The sequence below is a fragment of the Pseudophryne corroboree genome, chromosome 1 (genome assembly GCF_028390025.1).
Source record: "Pseudophryne corroboree isolate aPseCor3 chromosome 1, aPseCor3.hap2, whole genome shotgun sequence".
Classification (NCBI taxonomy): Eukaryota; Metazoa; Chordata; class Amphibia; order Anura; family Myobatrachidae; genus Pseudophryne; species Pseudophryne corroboree.
The window spans coordinates 86,717,495-86,734,743 of record NC_086444.1 but is presented as its reverse complement, the minus strand read 5'-3'; the positions used below and the strand labels follow the sequence as shown (position 1 = coordinate 86,734,743).

Here is a 17,249-nt window from a genome sequence, read left to right as displayed (position 1 = left end):
AGGGATGTGGGCAGCGGGAGGCTGGCAGGGGTGATACAGGCAGTGGGCAGACGGGATGGAGAAATGTGGGTAGCAGGAGGCTGGCAGGGGGGGCGAGCAGTGGGAGGCGGCCAGGGTGGGTGACGAACAGCGCAAGGTTGGGTGCAGTTAGCAGGCGAGCGGGTGATAGCGCTGGCGGGGTGATTCCTTTGCTTTGGGGGGGCCAACTGCTGTGCCGCCCCTAGGCACTTGCCTAACATGTCTAGTGGGAAATCCGGCCCTGCTAATGAGGGCATTGCATAGTGGGCACTTCATAAGGGACAGCACTTCTATGGCTCTGCATATGGGTCACTACCACTACATGCTAGCCATGAACATAGGCCAGGGCCTCAGCCGTTCCTTGCCACTCCGTGTGGTAAATGGCATATTGGCAAGTTTACGCTTCTCCTCCGACAATTTTATTTTAGATTTTTGAGTCCTTTTTTTACTGATATTTGGTGTTTTGGATTTTACATGCTCTGTACTATGACATTGGGCATCGGCCTTGGGGCAGACGACGTTACTGGCATTTCATCGTCTCGGCCATGACTAGTGGCAGCAGCTTCAGCACGAGGTGGAAGTCGATCTTGATCTTTCCCTATTTTTGGAACCTCAACATTTTTGTTCTCCATATTTTAATAGGCACAACTAAAAGGCACCTCAGGTAAACAATGGAGATGGATGGATACTAGTATACTTATGGATGGACGAGCGACTGCCGACACAGAGGTAGCTACAGCCGTGGACTACCGTACTGTGTCTGCTGCTAATATAGACTGGATGATAATGAGATAAAAATAAAATATATATATATATCACACTAGTACTGCAGCCGGACAGGTATATATATATTATGTAATGACGGACCTGCTGGACACTGTCTGTCAGCACTGCAGACTCCTAAAGTAAGCTACTAGTATCAAGAAGATAGAAAAAAAAACCACGGGTAGGTGGTATACAATTATGGATGGACCAGCGACTGCCGACACAGAGGTAGCTACAGACGTGGACTACCGTACTGTGTCTGCTGCTAATATAGACTGGATGATAATGAGATAAAAATAAAATATATATATATATATCACACTAGTACTGCAGCCGGACAGGTATATATATATATTATGTAATGACGGACCTGCTGGACACTGTCTGTCAGCACTGCAGACTCCTAAAGTAAGCTACTAGTATCAAGAAGATAGAAAAAAAAAACACGGGTAGGTGGTATACAATTATGGATGGACCAGCGACTGCCGACACAGAGGTAGCTACAGCCGTGGACTACCGTACTGTGTCTGCTGCTAATATAGACTGGATGATAATGAGATAAAAATAAAATATATATATATATCACACTAGTACTGCAGCCGGACAGGTATATATATATATATATATATATTATGTAATGACGGACCTGCTGGACACTGTCTGTCAGCACTGCAGACTCCTAAAGTAAGCTACTAGTATCAAGAAGATAGAAAAAAAAAACACGGGTAGGTGGTATACAATTATGGATGGACCAGCGACTGCCGACACAGAGGTAGCTACAGCCGTGGACTACCGTACTGTGTCTGCTGCTAATATAGACTGGATGATAATGAGATAAAAATAAAATATATATATATATATCACACTAGTACTGCAGCCGGACAGGTATATATATATTATGTAATGACGGACCTGCTGGACACTATCTGCAGAATGCGTTTATAAAAACACCACACGACGAGTGTTTAACGTTTTCAGGCAGACAATCACAATATACTGGTGGTCAGCAGACAATCACAATATACTGGTGGTCAGTGGTCAGTCACACTGGCAGTGGCACTCTGGCAGCAAAAGTGTGCACTGTACTTAAAATATGTACTCCTGCTATAACTGCTCCCCAGTCTCCCCCACAATTAAGCTGTGTGAGCAGTGAGCACTCAGCACAGTCAGATAATGATATACAGTATTACATATGATGCAGCACACTGGGCTGAGCACAGATATGGTATGTGACTGTGTCACACTGTGTATCGTTTTTTTTCCAGGCAGAGAACGGATTAATTAAACTGGTGGTGGTCACTGGTCACTGGTCACACTATCAGCAAGTAGTACTCCGTCCTAAGCAGACAATCACAATATACTGGTGGTCAGTGTGGTCACTGGTCAGTCACACTGGCAGTGTGGCACTCTGGCAGCAAAAGTGTGCACTGTACTTAAAATATATTATTTATTTATGTACTCCTGCTCTAACTGCTCCCCAGTCTCCCCCACAATTAAGCTGTGTGAGCAGTGAGCACTCAGCACAGTCAGATATACAGTATTACATATGATGATGCAGCACACTGGGCTGAGCACAGATATGGTATGTGACTGTGTCACACTGTGTATCGTTTTTTTCAGGCAGAGAACGGATTAATTAAACTGGTGGTCAATGGTCACACTATCAGCAAGTAGTAGTACTCCAGTCCTAATATGCTCCCCAAAATTAGTAAATACTAAATAGTGTCTCTAACTCTCTACTCTCTTCTCTATAAACGGAGAGGACGCCAGCCACGTCCTCTCCCTATCAATCTCAATGCACGTGTGAAAATGGCAGAGACGCGCGGCTCCTTATATAGAATCCGAGTCTCGCGATAGAATCCGAGCCTCGCGAGAATCCGACAGCGGGATGATGACGTTCGGGTTAGCCGAGCAAGGCGGGAAGGTTCGAACCTGCCTCGGACCCGTGTAAAAAGGCTGAAGTTCGGGGGGGTTCGGTTTCCGAGAAACCGAACCCGCTCATCACTAGTATACATGCACACATACAGAGCCGGCCCTAACCAATATGATGCCCTAGGCAAGATTTTGGCTGGTGCCCCCTAGCACCGCCTCTAGTTCTGCAGGAGATGCCTGGCATGAGTCATCTGGCAGCTCTGCTAACATCTGGCGCCTTTTGTTTCTAAAAATGCATCTTATTTGCATTACCATGTGGCTAGGATGCACAAGCAGCTTCTGCTGATTAAAATAATAAGCAGCATGCCTATATTCTGTGTGTGACTGTGGCTGTATCTGCATACGAAATGCTACATTACAGTGATTTCCAGGAATACCCTGCAATGTAGTATTTCGTATGCAGATACAGCCGCAGTCACACACAGAATATAGGCATGCTGCATATCATTTTAATCAGCAGAAGCTGCTGGTGCCCCTAAGCATACCAAATGCCCTAGGCATTTGCCTAGTTTGCCTATGCCTAAGGCCGGCTCTGCACACATACATAAACACAGCCTACATGCATACATACATACATACATACATACATACATAAACACATAGTATACATGCACACAGCACATATATACACACACAACATACAGTACATTCACACTCACACATACATACACAATATACATGCACACAATACATATACACACACCCATTAACAGGAAGCACAGCCCCCAGCAGCTATACACATGACACGCTACTTGCACAAACAGTGATAGCTGGGGGAGGTACATGCTGCACCAATCACTGCAGCAATTTATTTTCAGAGTGCCCCTCCTTCAACCCCTGACATACAGTTGGTGATAGACGCACCAGGTCCCCCAAGCTCCCCCCAGCACCCCCCCGCCCCCGTTCCCGCAATCACTGGTAGCCGCGAAATTATGATCCGTCACCGCCGCTGGTCCGGGTCCCCGCTGGCTGCTTCCTTCCCCCCCCAGTTCCCGCACTCACTAGCCGCGAGATGACGAGATGATCCGTCACTCACCGCCGCTGGTCAGGGTCCCCGCTGACTGCGCCGCTCAAGTCCCGTGGCGCAGCTGGCTGGCTGCTTGCACTGAGTGACTCTGCCTGAGAGGAGCTGCTGCAGCTCCCCCTACATGCAGTAGCCAGCTCAGTGTGCAGCTGGCCTGCGCAGAGGGAGACACTGTCAGCAATGTACACAAAAAAAAAAACACGTCAAAGTTCAGCTGATGATCGGCGGCTTGGGGGGGGGGGGTGTTTCTGGGTACTCGGAAACCCCCCCTGCGTGCGCGCCTGATTTGCATTGACGTACACAGTTATCGCACCTGCACTGCAGCGTGGTTTTGCCCAGGTGCACAGTTACTTGCTGTTTTTTGGCTTTATTTACAAGTCAGAATCAGGTCCTACGCATGGAATGCCCGTCATCCTCCCATGTGATGAAACAAACTGCACGTGCAATCAGCTGCCCATTTGCATTGTGGCACGCAGAAGGCATTAGTCAGGTCTACACTTTAGGCTAGCTCTAGGGATGGCCATAAGTGGGTTAACTATCGATGGTAACCATTGATGGTTATCCTCGATAGTGTAAAACTATCTGCAAGGGAGCCATCGTTGCTTTCACCTGATGATGGTCATCCCTGATTTTCTATTTACTGGGCTGCAGGCCAATCAGAGTTTAGAGGCCGGGCTTCACAGGTGTTGGGGCGTAAAAAAAACCATCAGGTGGTTTTATACTATCAATGGTAGGTATACATCTGGTTCTCCCCCCATCAATGGTAAAAGGGTAAAAAACATCCAGGCAGGTGGTGTGTGTGTGTGTGGGGGGGGGGGGGGGGGGGAAGGGGTGCACTAATCAAGCTAAAGGTGCTTGGTGCATAGGGTGTGCACCTGCAATTTTCTTTTTCTTTCTGTGTGGAACCATAAGTCTCAGCATGGCAGCACCTCTCATTACGTTTGGAATTAGGGTGTGCAGTCTAGCCCCCCCATATTCTATAATGTGATCATGCATATACTTGAAGGGAAAGACTTCTTCAGTTTGACTAGCACTCCTCCCGCCTGAGTGTTTTTAATTAGGGATGTGTTCCTAGCGTCTGCAGTATGCATATTGGGGATGGCACTCTTATGGTAAATCCTGAATACATTTAAACAATTTGTCAGTTTTATGGATGAGTTCGGGGTGCGGGGGCCCCCTGGGTTGGAGTGGCCTGGCTGACTTGGGCATCACATTGTAATATTTAATAAAGTACCTTTTTAGCATCTTATTATTTTATTATCTATGTAACATCTATTAACATTACCTCTCACAATGTAACACTCAACACATAGCTTATGCTTCTAATTAACACTTAATAACACTTAATAACACTTTAATCTCTTACTAGTATGATGTCTTGGGGCGTTTGGCCTGTGCTGGCTTGGGGAGTCTCATGCCTTGGACTTGTATATTAGTAGTAGAGACCCACCTGATGATGAGGCATAGTTGCAGATATTCTGGCTGCCCCCTCTGGGAGGAGGCAGCCAGCTCGGCATGACTGGGGGCGTGGCAGAGGGCGTGATGCAGGATAGGGGCAGAGCAGGCGCGTGTACACAAAATTGCATCGTCGCAGACCTGACCCTGCTACACAATGCCGAGATTACAGGCATTGTGAAGCAGGGGGCGGGGCCACAATGACGCAATTCACTGCGAGATTCGTCATTGGACCCCCAACTGCAGAATTTTTTATGCGGCTGCGGTGGTGTGTAGGCAGGTGGCGGCTGGCCTGGAGACTTGCCCACTCTTCCGGAGGGGTGGGAGTGCCACCCCATTTTCGGAGCCTCCCGACCATTCCTGGAGAATAGGCAACTATGTGATTAGGTAACCTTTAACGCGGTGAGTGGGCCCATATATTTTTGGCCAAAAATTATGCCAAGCACCTAATTTTTGCTCTATGTTAAATTGAAGAGTATTATTATTATTATTATTATTATTATTATTAGCGTTTGGTGCCTAGGGTGTGCACCTGCAATTTTTCTTATTTCTGTGTGGAACTACGCAGCATGGTAGCACCTCTAATTATGTTTGGAATCGGGGTGTGCGATCTAGCCCCTCTCTCCTCCCTTCCCTTCTTTTTCCACAACAATCTAATAGTTAGCAATTCCATGCACTTGGACTAATTACAACCACAGTATATGTAAAAATAATAATAAAATAACATCAGAATTAAACTCCGGTGTGTTTGACATTAGCCAGAACTCTGTGTGAAGCAAGCCTAGTCTTGTGTCTGCATACTGCAGGTCAGCAGCTGTGCCGCATTGTTTACATGCAGCTAAACAACAGTCGAAAAGTAAATAAATCAATTTAGGGTTTATTATTGAGCAGCATTAAGAATAACAACGTGCCTTTGTCTACTAACCAAACAGATATTTGTATTATGTGGAATAGAGAGATTAATAAAGGAATGTTTCACCATGTAACCTATGCATGTCTATCTGTCAGAAACACTTTACAACAGTCAGGTCAGATTACCCCTCCCAGGTACTTGTTGCTTGCTGTGCAGTCTCAACACATCACCTTGCACAGAAGCTTTGCGACTGCAAACTGAGATATGCCCAATATACCTTGTATGCTACTTCATAACTGTATCATGCTCGGTCATGCCAGCCAAGTCAGCAAGACCATGTGTGACCAGCCCGGGCTACCCTTCACCCAGCCATGCTCCTCATAATTTGTATCCCCCCACGGATGGGTAGATCATACATATCAACATATTTATGGAATTTTATGCAGCAGATTTTGGGGTTGCCCAAGAGGACCCTTAGGGGCTGAAACTGAGTTGTTCAGAGAGGGGCTGCTGCTTCCTGTGTTCAGAAAGGGTGTGGATCGTTGGGTCGACAGTCATTAGGTCGACCACTATTGGTCGACAGAGACTAGGTCGACATCTGAAATAGGTCGACATGGTCATTAGGTCGACCTGGAAAAAGGTCGACATTAGTTTTTTATAGTCGTTTTCTTCGTAAAGTGACTGGGAACCCCAATTAGTGCACCGTGTCCCCTCGCATGGCTCGCTTCACTCGCCATGCTTCGGGCAAGGTCCACGTGGATCATAAATTATGAAAAAGTCAAAAAAATGGGGGGGGGGGGGAAAGTGAAGAACTCATGTCGACCTTTGCCATGTCGACCTAGTGGCCATGTCGACCTAATGACCTTGCCGACCTAATGCATGTCAACCAATAGTGGTCGACCTAATACCGTTCAGAAATGAGCTTGAATATCTGCCTGTATTCTACTCACAAGCATGTGACCTCCTTGCCCACTTTCTGGTGGCATCAGCTCCCTCCAAGGGAGAAGAAAACAAGACCTGCACCTTCTGCAGCTGCAGTAGAGATTTGGAACTCTGGATTTTGTGGATTGTCCAGATCCAGCAGAAACTCTTCACTGAGAACAGGAAGAAATTAAATCTAACATACACTCATTGCAGGGTGTACTGATACCGTAAGGGGCCAGCGAGCAGGGTGCAGTTCTATAGTGCCAGGGATGGTGGACGTGGCAGGAGAGCTCGGCGGATGATGGCTGAAGGTCATTGCAGCAGACAAACTGAATAGTACAAGGACAGCCGGTCCATTCAAGGGCGCAGGTACTCTGACGTCATGAGCCGGTGCCAACACAGGGAGCATGTGACCACTGTTACACAAGAATCCATAGCAACGTGTGCAAATCTTTAATAAGAAGAGGAAAAAAAACAATTCTAAATAACAAAGCACGCATGATGCAAAGTTAGAACACATTAAAAACAGAGTCAGGCTATTTCATATAAATCACTGTTAGAATATCACTTTGTTTAAATCATTAGGTACTGCCGGTACACCGCTGTATAGATCAATTAGAGTTCGTTTAAATACAATTAAATATAATCAGATTGTGCACAGATACAGCATATCATTAATATTTTTATAGTTTTTATAATGATTAAATATTACTTATTTTCATAGAAAGCAGTGAAGGCCCATTTGGGTATATGCAATAGCGGGCGAATCGCGTCATTTAATCCGCCCCTGTAAAATTCGCCCGCACTCGCCAGCCGCAGCCCTGTCGCCGGGACCCTGAATTCACCATATGCAATGTCAAACGGATTCGACCCACCCCCAGGCGGATAACGGCCAAACGGCGAGTAGTGGGCGTCCAGAATTCGCCTTCCCGCCGAAAGCAGCCCTTTATTAGGGCTTGTTTGCTGCGTGCTCTGCAGCCATTTTGTGAACCTGCAGAGAGGTGTGAGGAGGTGCAGAGCTAGCAATTTGGTTGTTTGCTGTGGATATCGTTTGCACACCCCAGCAGGCTTTATTCCAGGACAGTCAGGAGGATTCCTGTTACCCCGGAGGAGAGCCATTTTAGGAGCTTTTACAACATTTGTAGGTAAGTACCACATGTGTGTCTGGTGTTGCATGTATGTGTTTGTGTAGTGGGGGTTGCCATGAGGTGTACATGGGGTGTTTGTGTATGTGTGCATGTGTGCAGGTATGTGTATAGCCCCTTGCTTGTGTTGCTGCATTTTTTGGGGGAGACTTGTATTTTGGGGTAGTTTTTCACGTTTTTTTTTTTATTCTTTAAATTACTTTTTGGGTCTTCTATTAGCATTGGTGTACCTCCTGAGTGTGCTTGGATGTTTTTTGGCTATTTTGGGGTGATTTGGAGCAAGTTTGGTCGACAGCCTGGTCGACATGTACTGTGGACTGTTTGGCAAACATGTGTTTTCCCTCCTCATTTAGCATTGGTGTACCTCCTGAGTGTGCTGGGATGCTTTCTGGCCAGTTTTGGGTGATTTGGAGCAAGTTTGGTCGACAGCCTGGTCGACATGTGCTGTGGACTGTTTGGCAAACATGGGTTTTCCCTCCTCATTTAGCTGTGGTGTACCTCCTGAGTGTGCTGGGATGCTTTCTGGCCATTTTGGAGTGATTTGGAGCAAGTTTGGTCGACAGTCTGGTCGACATGTGCTGTCGGCTGTTTGGCAAACATGTGTTTTCCCTCCTCATTTAGCATTGGTGTACCTCCTGAGTGTGCTGGGATGCTTTCTGGCCATTTTGGGGTGATTTGGAGCAAGTTTGGTCGACAGCCTGGTCGACATGTGCTGTGGACTGTTTGGCAAACATGGGTTTTCCCTCCTAATTTAGCTGTGGTGTACCTCCTGAGTGTGCTGGGATGCTTTCTGGCCATTTTGGGGTGATTTGGAGCAAGTTTGGTCGACAGCCTGGTCGACATGTGCTGTGGACTGTTTGGCAAACAAGTGTTTTCCCTCCTAATTTAGCTGTGGTGTACCTCCTGAGTGTGCTGGGATGCTTTCTGGCCAGTTTTGGGTGATTTGGAGCAAGTTTGGTCGACAGCCTGGTCGACATGTGCTGTGGACTGTTTGGCAAACATGGGTTTTCCCTCCTCATTTAGCTGTGGTGTACCTCCTGAGTGTGCTGGGATGCTTTCTGGCCATTTTGGAGTGATTTGGAGCAAGTTTGGTCGACAGTCTGGTCGACATGTGCTGTCGGCTGTTTGGCAAACATGTGTTTTCCCTCCTCATTTAGCATTGGTGTACCTCCTGAGTGTGCTGGGATGCTTTCTGGCCATTTTGGGGTGATTTGGAGCAAGTTTGGTCGACAGCCTGGTCGACATGTGCTGTGGACTGTTTGGCAAACGTGTTTTCCCTCCTCATTTAGCATTGGTGTACCTTCTGAGTGTGATGGGATGCTTTCTGGCCAGTTTGGGGTGATTTGGAGCAAGTTTGGTCGACAGTCTGGTCGCCATTTTGTGTGGGTCAGCCATTTTGTGTGGGTCAGCCATTTTGTGTGGGTCAGCCATTTTGTGTGGGTCAGCCATTTATACATGTATGTATGTATGTATGTATGTTTATTTTATTTTTATTTTATTTTCTAACAGAGATGTCAAAGGACAAGCAGACCCGATCCGCCCCTTCCCCCACCCCCTCGGATCTATCCCTGCATAGCAACGAGGAGTAAGAGCCAACCCAGGAGGCGGATACGACCGACCAGGCATGTAGTGACCAGCCGCGGTCGTCAAGGGCCCATGAGAAGTCCAAGAAAAAGCCTAGTAGAAAGGTACTAACCACACCTGCAGACACAAATAGCATCAAACTTTACTCACTGTAGTTTGTGCAATGCCATGCACACCTACTGGAATATGTGCGCAATGCCAGGGATACTGACACTCACAGGTACATACCGATCTTATTAAAAAAAAAAATTTTTTTTTTAATCCCTAAAGGCAAGAAGCCAGCCAGAGGAGCAGTCGGAGGAGGAAGCCTCTGGTGAAGATGCAGGACCGAAAAAGCCGCGTGGACCCAGATACACTGAGGCGGAAAACTGTACCCTAGTGGATTGCGTCGACAGGTCCTACGACGTTTTGTATGGACCAAGGGCACAGACAACAGCAGCTAGGACAAAGCGAAGCATCTGGGAATCCATTGCGAGTCAAGTCACTGCAATATCTGGAAACCACCGGAGCACCAGAAATTGCTTGAAGCGGTACAGTGATTGCCGCAGACAGACCAAGAAGAAGATGGGGATTCAGCGCCGACATGAGACAGCTACGGGAGGTGGCCCGGCTCTCAACCTGAAGTGGCTACCCTGGGAGGATATTATTAGAAGGCGCATGAACCCTGCCATGGTCGAAGGAGTTCGCGGAGGTGTGGACTCTAGCCGTCCTGCTGGCTTTCCCGAGGAGGAAGAACCGCCCAGAAGACGGAAGAAGGCGGGAGATAAGCCGTCCAAAAGGAGGTCTGATGGTAAGAATACATTCACATGAACTGTACTTCCCTTTAAAATTTTTGTATGTGCTAATGTGAGTTGTTGTTTTTTTTCAGACAGGCCTGCCCAGAGGACATCACCTGCGCGCAGGACATCGCCAGCGCACGGACCATCACCTGTGCAGCAGGCATCGGCAGCAGCGCGCAGACCATCACCTGCGCCGCAAGCATCGGGAGCGCACAGATCGTCACCTGTGCGCCACAGTTCGTCATCGCGCAGTTTGTCACCTGTGCACCAGACGACGTCAGCGCGCAGACTATCACCTGTGCGCCAGACATCAGCGCACAGAACTTCACCTGTGCGCCAGACACCGTCGGCGACCACACCACAAGATGGGCGCCAAACATCAGCTCCTGCGCGCAGGCCATCACCAGATCGTCGTCTCTCCAGGAGCTCTGGGACTGTGACTGAAGAGCCTCAAGACACAACCCTTGTGGACCCATCACCCGATCTGTTTGAGTCTACAGGGTTAACAGACGAAACTTTTCTTGGGTTTGAGGACAGCCGTGCAGACGTATCCAGCCAGACCCTTGAAAAGTCTTCCGAAACGAGGACAAGTGGAGCTCCTGGAGCAGCGGCATCACAGGATGGAGAAGGTTTGTATTTATTTTGTGTGTGTGGGAGGGGGGGGGGGGGGGGGGGCAGCAGTTGTGTAAATTTTATTAACTTTCCCAAAAAAATTATTTTGCAAACTGGTGCCACGGACCAGCAGCGGACTAGCTTCGGGGATTGGTTCCTACTTCAGGCCGGATCTCCTCCTACAGGAGTCGTCAGAGGATGACGAGGTGGAAGTGCAGGAGGCTCCAGTTACTACATCCCTGTGTGAGTAAATTGAATTGTGAGCCTTTAAAAAAATGTATGATGAATGTGTATAATATTGTCTAATTTTCTTTTCAGCTGCCCAAATCCAAGTGGTGGCAGACATCCAGGAAGGGCAGAATCCCTCAACTGTTCAGAGGGTTCACACCCTGGCATCGGAGATTGGGACCCGCCAGGATACGTATACAAATGTCGTGGGAAGCAGACTGGACAACATTGAGAGGACAATGGAGAAGATGTCAAACAGTCTGCTTGAACTGCAGAAGACTCTTTCCGACAGCACGGCCACAATACTACAGGTCAGAATGCAAGATCATAGGGAGAATATGAACGTACTTAACATTCTGGCCGAATCCATGACCCGGCTCGTGGACAACAGCTCATGTCTGGCAGAAAGCAATAAAAACATGTCGGAGAGTCATCGACACTCCTCATCCAGCCAACAGGTCATCGCAACCACACTGCAGATGATCTATGATAAGCTCCCAGGACCAGCTCATCAACACGCTGGTGATCCACCATATCCGCCGTCGCAAGCCACAAGGACGCCTCGTACCCTTCCTCAAGTCCCATCCCAGTACAGACAGTCACAGATGTACCAGGGATATACAGGGATGTACCCCACCCCCCAGATGCATCCACCACCGGCCGCACAATCTACAGCCGCATGGGCACAGAGGCCCAGTCAACGTACTACCCAGCCTCCCAGGACATCGACGCCCTATCAGGGGGAAGAAGAGGATCCGGACAGACTTCCACCATAAACCCGGTCGTATTGTTTTATTTACTTATATATGTTTTTCATGTATCCCTTTCTTCCCCTCCCATTAGTTTTTTTTCTTCTTACTATTGTTTTCTGTGTTGGGCTTCCCCACCCGTGACCGGGTACTACCAAGGAGCTTTGTGTAGGCATACATGCGCGGGCATGTATGCGGGCGCGTGTGGTAACGGATGAAAGCTCCTTGTGGCTACATGTATGATGGGCCAAAGAGCTATTCTGATACCACTTTTTTCTTCCAAAAATCCTTTTTGTAATGGTGTACAGTAGGCTTTCATTGTGTGAATTTACTATTCACTAGTCTGTGTTTTTGACTTATTCATAGGATTGGTGGGGAAAAATGAAGTGGACGGCATAAGTTCGTGTTGTGCGTACCAAGGTGAGTAGAACCATGTTTCAATGTATCTATTCAAGAAACTTTGAACCGCATGCCTTTGTAGAACCACACAGTCCAGCAATGGGTCATGCTGGGCTGTGTTGTTCCACAAATGTTAGCGTTTCAAAATGCTGACCACTGACGCCACTATTTCACTTTGAACCGCATGCCTTTGTAGAACCACACAGTCCAGCAATGGGTCATGCTGGGCTGTGTTGTTCCACAAATGTTAGCGTTTCAAAGTGCTGACCACTGACGCCACTATTTCACTTTGAACCGCATGCCTTTGTAGAACCACACAGTCCAGCAATGGGTCATGCTGGGCTGTGTTGTTCCACAAATGTTAGCGTTTCAAAGTGCTGACCACTGACGCCACTATTTCACTTTGAACCGCATGCCTTTGTAGAACCACACAGTCCAGCAATGGGTCATGCTGGGCTGTGTTGTTCCACAAATGTTAGCGTTTCAATTGCTGACCACTGACGCCACTATTTCACTTTGAACCGCATGCCTTTGTAGAACCACACAGTCCAGCAATGGGTCATGCTGGGCTGTGTTGTTCCACAAATGTTAGCGTTTCAAAGTGCTGACCACTGACGCCACTATTTCACTTTGAACCGCATGCCTTTGTAGAACCACACAGTCCAGCAATGGGTCATGCTGGGCTGTGTTGTTCCACAAATGTTAGCGTTTCAAAGTGCTGACCACTGACGCCACTATTTCACTTTGAACCGCATGCCTTTGTAGAACCACACAGTCCAGCAATGGGTCATGCTGGGCTGTGTTGTTCCACAAATGTTAGCGTTTCAAAGTGCTGACCACTGACGCCACTATTTCACTTTGAACCGCATGCCTTTGTAGAACCACACAGTCCAGCAATGGGTCATGCTGGGCTGTGTTGTTCCACAAATTTTCATTGAAAAGAAATGAACATGAATTTAGTGTGTCTTTACTTTAATATACTTTTTTTCTTTTCCCCACAGATATCTATATACACAAGAAAAGAATGTAAAGAAGAACAAACTACTTTTTTGTTTTAATTAACTTTCAAACTTTATTTAAAAAATAACATTTTTCTTCAATAAACTTTAAAAAATAGAAGTTTCCTGTGGTTTTTATTAAAATTTGTAATGCAGTTGAATTGTACGTAAGTAGATTGCCCAGGGAACATCAGGGGAACTGTGTCTCTTCACATCCACGCCACTTAGGAAGGATACACCGGAAGACCTGTGGAAGAGAACAGTATGAGCTTCCAGATATGGGTGATAGTGTCACCCTGGGACTGGAAAAAAGAGGTACATACAACAGTCCACACAACACAAGCGGGTTACAGCGGCCCAAATGCAACCCTCCTGCACTTGCATCACTACACATCCAAACATTCCCTGACTAGCATTGCTGTTTCAGGGAATGTTTGGATGTGCAGTCTTGCAAATGCCGGAGGGCTGCACTTTGGACATGTCGGGGTGATTTTGGACATGGGAGTTTTGGGCAATACATCTCACCTGAGGGGGGGTTGTCTGCTACATGGCGGAGGGTCAGGTCCACATCACCAGTAGGTCGGCCATGGAACATCAGTTGAAATGTCGTGTCTCTTCACATCCACGCCACTTGGGAAGATACATCGCAGGACCTGTGGAAGAGAACAGTTTGAGCTTCCAGATGTGGGTAATAGTGTCACCCTGGGACTGGGAAAAAGAGGTACATACAACAGTCCACACAACACAAGCGGGTTACAGCGGCCCAAATGCAACCCTCCGGCACTTGCATCACTACACATCCAAACATTCCCTGACTAGCATTGCTGTTTCAGGGAATGCTTGGATGTGCAGTCTTGCAAATGCCGGAGGGCTGCACTTTGGACATGCCGGGGTGATTTTGGACAAGGGAGTTTTGGGCAATACATCTCACCTGAGGGGGGTTGTCTGCTACATGGCGGAGGGTCAGGTCCACATCACCAGTAGGTCGGCCATGGAACATCAGTTGATATGTCGTGTCTCTTCACATCCACGCCACTTGGGAAGATACATCGCAGGACCTGTGGAAGAGAACAGTTTGAGCTTCCAGATATGGGTGATAGTGTCACCCTGGGACTGGAAAAAAGAGGTACATACAACAGTCCAAACAACACAAGCGGGTTACAGCGGCCCAAATGCAACCCTCCTGCACTTGCATCACTACACATCCAAACATTCCCTGACTAGCATTGCTGTTTCAGGGAATGTTTGGATGTGCAGTCTTGCAAATGCCGGAGGGCTGCACTTTGGACATGTCGGGGTGATTTTGGACATGGGAGTTTTGGGCAATACATCTCACCTGAGGGGGGGTTGTCTGCTACATGGCGGAGGGTCAGGTCCACATCACCAGTAGGTCGGCCATGGAACATCAGTTGAAATGTCGTGTCTCTTCACATCCACGCCACTTGGGAAGATACATCGCAGGACCTGTGGAAGAGAACAGTTTGAGCTTCCAGATGTGGGTAATAGTGTCACCCTGGGACTGGAAAGAAGAGGTACATAAAGTCCACACAACACAAGCGGGGAACAGTGGGTCCAAATGCAACCCTCCGCCACTCGCGTCACTACACATCCAAACATTCCCTGACAAGCATTGGTGTATCAGGAGGGAATGTTTGGATGTGCAGTCTTGCAAATGCCGGAGGGCTGCACTTTGGACATGCCGGGGTGATTTTGGACAAGGGAGTTTTGGTCAATACATCTCACCTGAGGGGGGTTGTCTGCTACATGGCGGAGGGTCAGGTCCACATCACCAGTAGGTCGGCCATGGAACATCAGTTGATATGTCGTGTCTCTTCACATCCACGCCACTTGGGAAGATACATCGCAGGACCTGTGGAAGAGAACAGTTTGAGCTTCCAGATATGGGTGATAGTGTCACCCTGGGACTGGAAAAAAGAGGTACATACAACAGTCCACACAACACAAGCGGGTTACAGCGGCCCAAATGCAACCCTCCTGCACTTGCATCACTACACATCCAAACATTCCCTGACTAGCATTGCTGTTTCAGGGAATGTTTGGATGTGCAGTCTTGCAAATGCCGGAGGGCTGCACTTTGGACATGTCGGGGTGATTTTGGACATGGGAGTTTTGGGCAATACATCTCACCTGAGGGGGGGTTGTCTGCTACATGGCGGAGGGTCAGGTCCACATCACCAGTAGGTCGGCCATGGAACATCAGTTGAAATGTCGTGTCTCTTCACATCCACGCCACTTGGGAAGATACATCGCAGGACCTGTGGAAGAGAACAGTTTGAGCTTCCAGATGTGGGTAATAGTGTCACCCTGGGACTGGAAAGAAGAGGTACATAAAGTCCACACAACACAAGCGGGGAACAGTGGGTCCAAATGCAACCCTCCGCCACTCGCGTCACTACACATCCAAACATTCCCTGACAAGCATTGGTGTATCAGGAGGGAATGTTTGGATGTGCAGTCTTGCAAATGCCGGAGGGCTGCACTTTGGACATGCCGGGGTGATTTTGGACAAGGGAGTTTTGGTCAATACATCTCACCTGAGGGGGGTTGTCTGCTACATGGCGGAGGGTCAGGTCCACATCACCAGTAGGTCGCCCATGGAACATCAGGTGAAATGTCGTGTCTCCTCACATCCACGCCACTTGGGAAGATACACCGCAGGACCTGTGGAAGAGAACAGTTTGAGCTTCCAGATGTGGGTAATAGTGTCACCCTGGGACTGGAAAGAAGAGGTACATACAGTCCACACAACACAAGCGGGGAACAGTGGGTCCAAATGCAACCCTCCGCCACTCGCGTCACTACACATCCAAACATTCCCTGACAAGCATTGGTGTATCAGGAGGGAATGTTTGGATGTGCAGTCTTGCAAATGCCGGAGGGCTGCACTTTGGACATGCCGGGGTGATTTTGGACAAGGGAGTCTTGGTCAATACATCTCACCTGAGGGGGTTGTCTGCTACATGGCGGAGGGTCAGGTCCACATCTCCAGTAGGTCGCCCATGGTAGAGTTGGATAAAAGGGTCAAATATTTGCGGTAACCCAACAGGATAAAACAGGGGGGAACGAACTGTACAAACGGGCCTGGGGATATACATCAACAGGATGTAAAACTCTGAAATAGATAAATGAAGAGGTTTTTTAAAAAATATTCCAATGTCAGTTTACACGATAATACAAATGTTGTCAGTATACTCACAGGCAACTGCAAAATAATTTTGGATCAATGTCCGCCGGGAATCCTCTCCTTCGCCCATACCCACCGGTAGAGCAGAAGACCGGTTCCCGCGTCGGAAAGCACTACGACGGAGAGTCACCGGCAAACGGTTTGCGACACATATGTTGTGTAAAATACAACATGCATTTACCATGCCGCAAACCTTCGACGGTGACTACAAAAGAGCACCGCCGGAAGTGTCTAAACATCGAAACCGGCTTTTAAGTACACCGAAGGCACGTTCAATTATTTGCCTCGATGCAATGTGTGTCTCTTGGTAACGTTTTTCTGCTCTACCAACAGGATTAGACAATGGGGTCAACAGCCACGGTTTGTTTGGATAACCCGCATCGCCTATAGAAAATATAAAAAAAAATGTTAGGTACTTGTAAAAAATAATAATAAAAAAATATTAATAAAATAATAAAAAAATAAAAAAATGAAAATACATACCTAACAGCCAGCCACCAGGCATGTTTCCTGTTTCGAACTTGTCAAACAGCGATGACTGGCTTAGGATGAAGGAGTCGTGAGATGATCCAGGAAATC

General features: G+C 47.7%; 3 long non-coding RNA genes across 3 annotated transcripts; 1 reads left to right on the top strand and 2 right to left on the bottom strand.

The window, feature by feature from the left end:
• The first annotated feature begins 8,026 nt into the window (after positions 1 to 8,026).
• LOC134944936 (uncharacterized) lies at positions 8,027 to 10,652 on the top strand. Its single transcript, XR_010182056.1, has 4 exons — positions 8,027 to 8,116; positions 9,626 to 9,804; positions 9,971 to 10,490; positions 10,569 to 10,652. It is a non-coding gene; the product is annotated as an uncharacterized LOC134944936 (long non-coding RNA).
• Positions 10,653 to 13,567: 2,915 nt separating this feature from the next.
• LOC134944498 (uncharacterized) lies at positions 13,568 to 14,450 on the bottom strand. The gene is made up of 3 exons (XR_010181926.1): positions 14,397 to 14,450; positions 13,991 to 14,118; positions 13,568 to 13,712 (listed from the first exon to the last, which is right to left on the bottom strand). It is a non-coding gene; the product is annotated as an uncharacterized LOC134944498 (long non-coding RNA).
• A 960-nt stretch (positions 14,451 to 15,410) lies between these two features.
• LOC134943948 (uncharacterized) lies at positions 15,411 to 16,763 on the bottom strand. Its single transcript, XR_010181857.1, has 3 exons — positions 16,427 to 16,763; positions 16,021 to 16,147; positions 15,411 to 15,741 (listed from the first exon to the last, which is right to left on the bottom strand). It is a non-coding gene; the product is annotated as an uncharacterized LOC134943948 (long non-coding RNA).
• Positions 16,764 to 17,249: the final 486 nt, after the last annotated feature.